Source organism: Lipotes vexillifer, unplaced genomic scaffold (genome assembly GCF_000442215.2).
Source record: "Lipotes vexillifer unplaced genomic scaffold, Lipotes_vexillifer_v1.1 scaffold1120, whole genome shotgun sequence".
NCBI lineage: Eukaryota > Metazoa > Chordata > Mammalia > Artiodactyla > Lipotidae > Lipotes > Lipotes vexillifer.
The window spans coordinates 1,140,832-1,148,118 of record NW_006797892.1 but is presented as its reverse complement, the minus strand read 5'-3'; positions in this window follow the sequence as shown (position 1 = coordinate 1,148,118).

The window sequence follows — 7,287 nt, the reverse complement described above, 5'->3', positions numbered from 1 at the left end:
TTTTTTTTTTTTTTTTTTTTTTTTTTTTAACTTTTTGGTTGTGCCGAGAGTCACCTGGGATCTTAGTTCCCCGACCAGGGATCAAACCCATGCTCCATGCTTTGGAAGCTCCGAGTCTTAACCACTGGAATGTCAGGGAAGCCCCGAAATCAACTTGCTTTCTAAACTTTATAAAGCTATTTTCCTACAACCCCTACTAATCACTCCCCAGCCCCTTTTCCTCAAATAAAGGTGATGGGGGAAAGAATGTAAGAAAATCAAGACAGGTTGTTAAATTGAAAGCTGGTTGCAGCTGACTACCCAAGGTTTCCGGCCTCGGCCAGGCCCCCTCTTTTTGCTGGGATGGAGACCACCAGCTCTTAGACAGGTGTTAAAGGAGGACAGGGACTTTTCTCCTTGACAGAACCTAAAGAGAAATTTCAATCAATCAATAAATTAGACAGAATAGGAACCATCAGAGTACACGGCAAATGGGGGTGATCTTTGTTTCAGACACCCAGAGCCCCTACAATAAATGCTGTTTCTTACTGTGCGTGCGTTTCAGTCAAAACAAGTTGAAACCCTTGGGTTTCCACCCACTGCTCCCTATCCCTTTTCCTCTAATTAAAATGCTAATTAGTTCTCTCTGCTCCCTCTTATCTGCCTGGTGCAACTGAAGGGTGAGCAGGGCTGGGAGAAAGCAATGTTTAAATCAATAGGGGGAGAGGAATTCAGGTGAACAGGGGGCGGGGTGGGGGGGAACCTTTCCAATTTGCTTTGGAGGGAGAATAAAAAGTCAAAAGTACTGGTTGCTGGATTTTTTTTTTAACATCTTTATTGGAGTATAATTGCTTTACAATATTGTGTTAGTTTCTGCTGTATAACAAACTGAATCAGCTATATGTATACATATATCACCATATCCCCTCCCTGGCTGTTTATGGCTCACCTACTGTGTGCCCTGTATCTTCTATATTACTTTTCGTATCCACCTCAGGTGACAGGCTCAGAGGTGAATGGCTTCCCAAGCTCAAAAGCCAGTGATTCTTCACCATGCTGCTCGTGAGAATCAGGGGAGCTCTCCACCTATGACGCCCAACCCGCCCCCCACCCCGCCCCGGGCACACCCACGGATCTGACCTGGGCATTGATGAAGCTCCCAAGGCAGGGTTGGAACCGCCTTCCTAAGGGGTAAACGGTGGACCCTGCACTTGACCCAGGTCTGCATGGCCCCCAAATCCTTGGAAATGGTTTCCAACTTTGAAAGTTAAACATCCCAAAGACGAAAAAGAAGAGAAAGAAGATCAAGGTGGCCCTTTGGGGAGGTGGTATGCAGGGTGTTTGATGTGAAACCAGCCTCTTTTGCCTTCTGTGTGGCCTTGGGCACCTTAAGTAACCTCTCTGTGCTTCAGTTTCCTCCTCTGTAAAATGGGGACAATACCAATTGCACCTAACTCATGGGCTAGCAGAGGGTGAATTGAGACCTGGGACTTGGGTCCCTGCTGTATCCCCAGCCCCAGTGCCCGGCTGAGAACAATCATTGAATAAATAATAAACACTCCAGAACCGTCCTACGAAGATGGACTCATCTCTCCACCATGCTGCCTCCCAGGCCCTATGAACACCAAACCTTTGCATGTGTCATTAGCTAGAGATAGAAGCCCCAGACCTCTGTGAGGCCCTGAAGATACTCTTTCTCATTCTATCTGCTCTAGGGACAGAGACAAAAGGGCTGGCAGAGGCTGGGGACATTCCTTTCCCATCTGCAGCCCTAGCCGTCGGCTTTTCTGCAGACTCAGTGGGGACACAATGACACGTTCAGCTAAGTGGGCCTCCATTGTCAAGGCCAGGGGTCGCCATGGCAACCAATAAAGCCAGAGCCCTGGCCTTTACAGATGGCTAACAGGGCCCCATTCATGGGCCTGTGACGGTGGCCTTGGGACAGAAGGTTTCATCTCGGACCTGGCTTCCCTCCTCCAGCCCTGACTCCCGTGACTCCCCCTCCCTGGTTTTCTCTGCAAAATAGACCCCGGCCCTCCCACCCTGCACTCATGATTTCCTTTAATAACCTGCCTTGTGGGCATGATACAATCATCAGTGGCTTGTATCAGGAGAGAGGAATATTGTTCTTAGAAACAGGCAAGTGTTGACTCCTAGACAGACTAAGGGTTCATTTGAGAAAGTAACGTGAGCCAGAAATTGGGCCCAAATGTGCTGTCTATTAGCTTGATGACTCTGGGCAAGTTGCTCAACTAGGGAATTCCCTGGCAGTCTAGTGGTTAGGACTCTGCGCTCTCACTGCCGAGGGCCCAGGTGAGTGCCTGGGGCTCAATTCCTGGTCGGGGAACTAAGATCCCACAAGCCGTGTGGCATGGCCAAAAAAAAAGTCGCTCAGGACTTCCCTGGTGGCACAGTGGTTAAGAATCTGCCTGCCAATGCAGGGGACATGGGTTCAAGTCCCGGTCCAGGAAGATCCCACATGCTGCAGAGCAACTAAACCTGTGCACCACAACTACTGAGCCTGTGCTCTAGAGCCCACGAGCCACAACTACTGAGCCCGCGTGCTGCAACTACTGAAGCCCGTGCACCTGGAGCCTGTGTTCCACGACAAAAGAAGCCACTGCAATGAGAAGCCTGCACACTGCAACGAAGAGTAGCCCCCGCTCACTGCAACTAGAGAAAGCCCACATGCAGCAACGAAGGCCCAACACAGCCAAAAATAAATTAATTAATTAAATTAAAAAAAGAAAACATTGCTCAGCTCACCAGGGCCTCAGTTTTCTCATCTGTGAAATGGGAAGAATAAAATCTACCCATGTGGTCAGGAGGCACAGAATTTGGTTCTGGCCAACTGAAGCCTACACACAAGATGTAGAAGAGAAGGCTCCTCGCAGGCCATGTTCTCAGTTTCCAAAGACCCCTCCTCTGCAGGGAAGGTATTTCTTTTACAGCCTCAAGTGCTGGGAGGGACAATTTGCACGTGCAAATCTCTAGCTCTGCTTGAGCCTGAACATCCGGCTTCCATGAGACAGAAGCTGGTCTGCCTCAAAGTCTCCCATCCTCAGGCTCCTGTCTCCCAGTTCACCTGCCTGCCCCAGTCCACCAGGCTCCATCAGGAAGAATAAGGTGAACTTAAATCATGCATGCAGGCAGCATGAACACGGCATCACTAGAACAGAGTGAAGGGAGGAAAGAACAGACAAGACTTCAAATCCAAGTCCTCTGAATGGGAGAGACACAGGCTTTATTCTGGGGGCAGGAAACAGGTGTAAAGACGCGTCCTGGAATGGCTGGGCTAGTTTTGGATTTCCAACCCCACAAGGGAGCAGGAGTGAGAAAGCAGAATCTGGGCTGGGAAGGATGCTGTGCCAACACTTGAAGAAGTTGACCCAGGCCAACGTACACGAGTCTGCTCAATTTCACAAATGTTTACGGGGCGCCTGCGCTGAGCTGGCACGTGCCTGCAGAGCCAGCACATGCCCTGCTCTGTCCTCAGGATCCAGTGTTCCCAAGCGGGGGGCCAACAAGCAACAGATAAGGTCAGCGTGATGAGAGGAGACATGCTTCCTGTTTAGAGAAACCAAATCATTTTAAGGACTCCAGGAACTGCTAAGTATGCAAATACCACAGCATATAACAAATGAGCCATTTATTTCCTTCCAGGTCTGCACCACAGGCGACTTGGAAGCACTTTTTTGGTGATTGGAGTTACAGTGTGTGCCCAACAGTATTCCTACGATCCCTTGGAAATATCTTAACTTTTCAGAAATTCAAAGGATCTTTCTCTGATGCGTGATGCAGGGTCTGCTACGATTCAATGAATGAATCCCTCCTGTGCCAAGCATTACCCACACTATCTCATCTACTCCTGGAAGGCAAATACTACTCTCCCATTTTTCAGGTGAGGGAATAGGCTCAGAGAGGTTTTGCCACTTGCGCAAGGACACAAAGCTGGAGATAGTGGAGCTGTGTTAGAACCACGGCCCTCTGCGCTTGAAGACTAAGATCTGGATATATTACCAGTTTGGTGGTTGCGATCCTTACCCAGAAAGCTCATCAATCAACAGAGACCAACATACATACACCTCCTTTACAGGGACAAAAAACTTCAACAGTTATCACTGTTTGCAGCCTTCCTGAAGACCGTCATCTTTTTCTTTTTTCTTTTTTTTGCCGCACCTTGCAGCATGTGAGATCTTAGTTCCCTGACCAGGGATCAAACACACGCCCCCTACATTGGAAGCATGAAATCTTAACCACTGGACCGCCAGGGAAGTCCCAAGACCTTCATCTTTTAGCCACACACTCCCTTCCAACCTCAGCCCACACGTGGCACTTTCCCTAAACCCCAAAGCTTGTGCCACAGTCCCTTCCAGGGTGCAGAGGCCCAAATTCCACAAGGCGCCCCATGCCACCCTATGGCATGTAAGGTCCTTGGTGTGGACAAAGCAGCATCTTTATGACTCCATGGCACTTAGGACAGCTCCAGGTAACAGAGAATGCTAACTGCATGTTTTAAAGATCAATATGTGACCCAAGAGTTTGCCTACATTTTCTTGCGTCCTAATTCTTCTAGCCAACGCTTTAAACATTTTGGTGCAGGAGAGACAGCGAAGGGGAGGGGACGTCCAAGGATAGAGTCATGAAAAAGCAGCCGATTCACCGCCTTCTGAACCAATCAAGCAGGCTCACCCCTTGCTGTTGATGTGGCACAATGGCCATCAGTCATATGATCCTGGCCAAACAGTCAGGCCTTTCTGGATGGCACATGTGTGTTGATTTCCAAGATCCTCATGCCAGCCTTACCTGCCCCCCCACCAAAGATCTGGCAGCATCTGAGACATCAAATGTAATCTGTCCTTTTAGGGAGTCTTCGCACAGGACTACAGAGGGCAGATGGCTGGAGCCCTTAACCCTACAGCTCACAATGCCTTGTTTATCGAAAGGAGTGGGCCCCGGAGGACAAAATACAGCACCAAAGAAAGAGCTGGGACGTGAACCTGGGGAAGAAGGCTGATCACAGCTGCTGGTGATTATCAACATGTGAGGCTGGAGCATTGATCTAGTGCAAAACATCCATCACTTCCACGGTGTTTTGTCCACACAGAGCCAGATACGCAGAGTAAATAAAACTGGCATGGAATATTTCCTGGTTGGCATCCTCCCTGGAGGGGAAACCCACCCAGGTGTCCAAACCTCCCCAGGTTTCTCTCATCAACAGCGTTCTCTGCCTTCCCTCCTGTTGAGAAAAATGTCTCCATTTTATGGCTTTTTGATAGTTTTAGGAAAACAAACTTGCTAATTAAAAAAAGAAAATCTCTAAAATGATACTCCTTGAGACATGTACAAAACCCCCAGCCATCCTCCAGGCAAAAAGATAAGGCTTTCAGGAACGAGTTGAGGGCTTTCTATTGAAACCATCTTATTTTTTCACATTTAAAAAATGTGAAATGCCCCAACATTCCTTGGCTCCTTGCTACCCCCAGGATAAAGCCCAGCTGCTTGGCTGGGTACCCCCTGCCCCCAACCTGTATGTCCTGCCCTCTGGACGCTGACCTGCACATACTCTGCTCTTCGCTGCCTCCGGGTTGTCACTCACATGATCCTGTCTGTTGGAATGTCCTTTCTGCCCCTCCTCCTGTGCATATTCCCTTACCTCTTGGGTACCTTTTCAGAGTGGCCACCTCCGGCCACGTACTCCAAGAAGCCTTCCTGCTTCTCAATTCAGGGTTAGATGCCACTCATCTGTATTTCTCCAGCAATCATTCCTTCTATTATTATTATTTTTTAAATATTTTAGGGGAATTCCCTGGCGGTACAGTGGTTAGGACTCGGCGCTCTCATTGCTGGGGCCCGGGTTCAGTCCCTGGTCGGGGAACTAAGATCCCACAAGCTGTGTGGCATGGCCAATAAATAAATAACTAAATTTAGAACACACAAGATGAATCTGACTCTACCTACCACCTTGTTCCAACTGTCAACATCTGTCATGTTTAGATTAGCCACAGATTTATACGCATATTCTTTTCCTGTTCACCTGTACTGTCTATCTGTCCACATCTCTGTCTCTGCCTTTAGCCTGGGAGATTCATGTATTCACTCATTCATTCACTCACGAGTCTGCCAGCAGGCACTGCTATGTCCTGACTGCCTATGGCCTGAAGACACAACACTAAATCCTGAGGACCCAGGTGGGATGGTGGGACCAGACAACAGAATCCCTGCATTCCGTTCTGGCAGAAGAGACAGACAACAACTAAGTAAACAAGGAAGACAATTTCACATCGTGACGAGGGTCATCAGCATCACTTGACAGCCATCGACCCACCTGTCTCATCACCTCCAGCACTGAGCACATGTCACAGGCAGAGGAGGCCCAGCAAACATCTGTGCGCTCCCAGAGCTGGATGCTCTGAGCACAGGGTTCCACCGAGGCAGCCTGGGTTTTGCGGTCACTATGGCAACAGTCCTTCCCTTTCCACCCCCTTGGAAGGGGTCAGTGGATGGGGACCAGGATGACTGAGGATCCACCCCAGCTGCTCAGGACTGAGATACAGCTCCCCCCTACACACACCCGCTGGCCACCACAGTCTGCTCTCAGGATGACTATTCAAGTGTGCGAACATCTGGTTCACAAAACCAAAAGGCCACGAGTGAACTGATAAACACTCCCTACCTGGGTTCTTTCTTGATCACCCTGAAGAGTCACCCCCATAATGTCAAGGGGTGAAAGCAACACAAAACAGACAAAACAGAGGAGGCTGCTTCCAGCCCTCTGGGATGGACTTCGGAGGCTCTGGTGAGCTCGTGGGCTTAGGGGCTCTGACTAAACCTGTGTTTCCCTGGAGGTCTTTACAGCGCACCTGAGTAACTCGTTCCCAGGCGAAGGCAGGAGGGCAGTTCTGTTGGGAAGAGGTGGGATAGAGAGGCCTCTTACCATATACCCCACCCCAAGATCTCTGCAGTACCCACTAGGGGCCCTGGATGCAGAAGGGAAAGACCCTCCAGGTTCATCCATCACTGGCTTGAGGCAGGGGTGCTGGGATTACAAGAATAATAGCAACAGCAACAACAGTATTTAGTGATCACTTACTTCGGGCCAACCCTCTTTTAAGCTTTTCCATATAATAGTGCCTTTAATTTTTAGAACAATCCTCTGAAGCAGTTACAAGGATCCTCCTCTCTTACCAACCCCTGCAAAAAGGGGGGGATGGGGTGGAAACTGGAAGCACAGAGAGGTTAAGTGACTTGCCCAGAAACACACAGCCACTAAGTAGGTAAGCCAGGATACAAGCCCAGGCTGGCTCT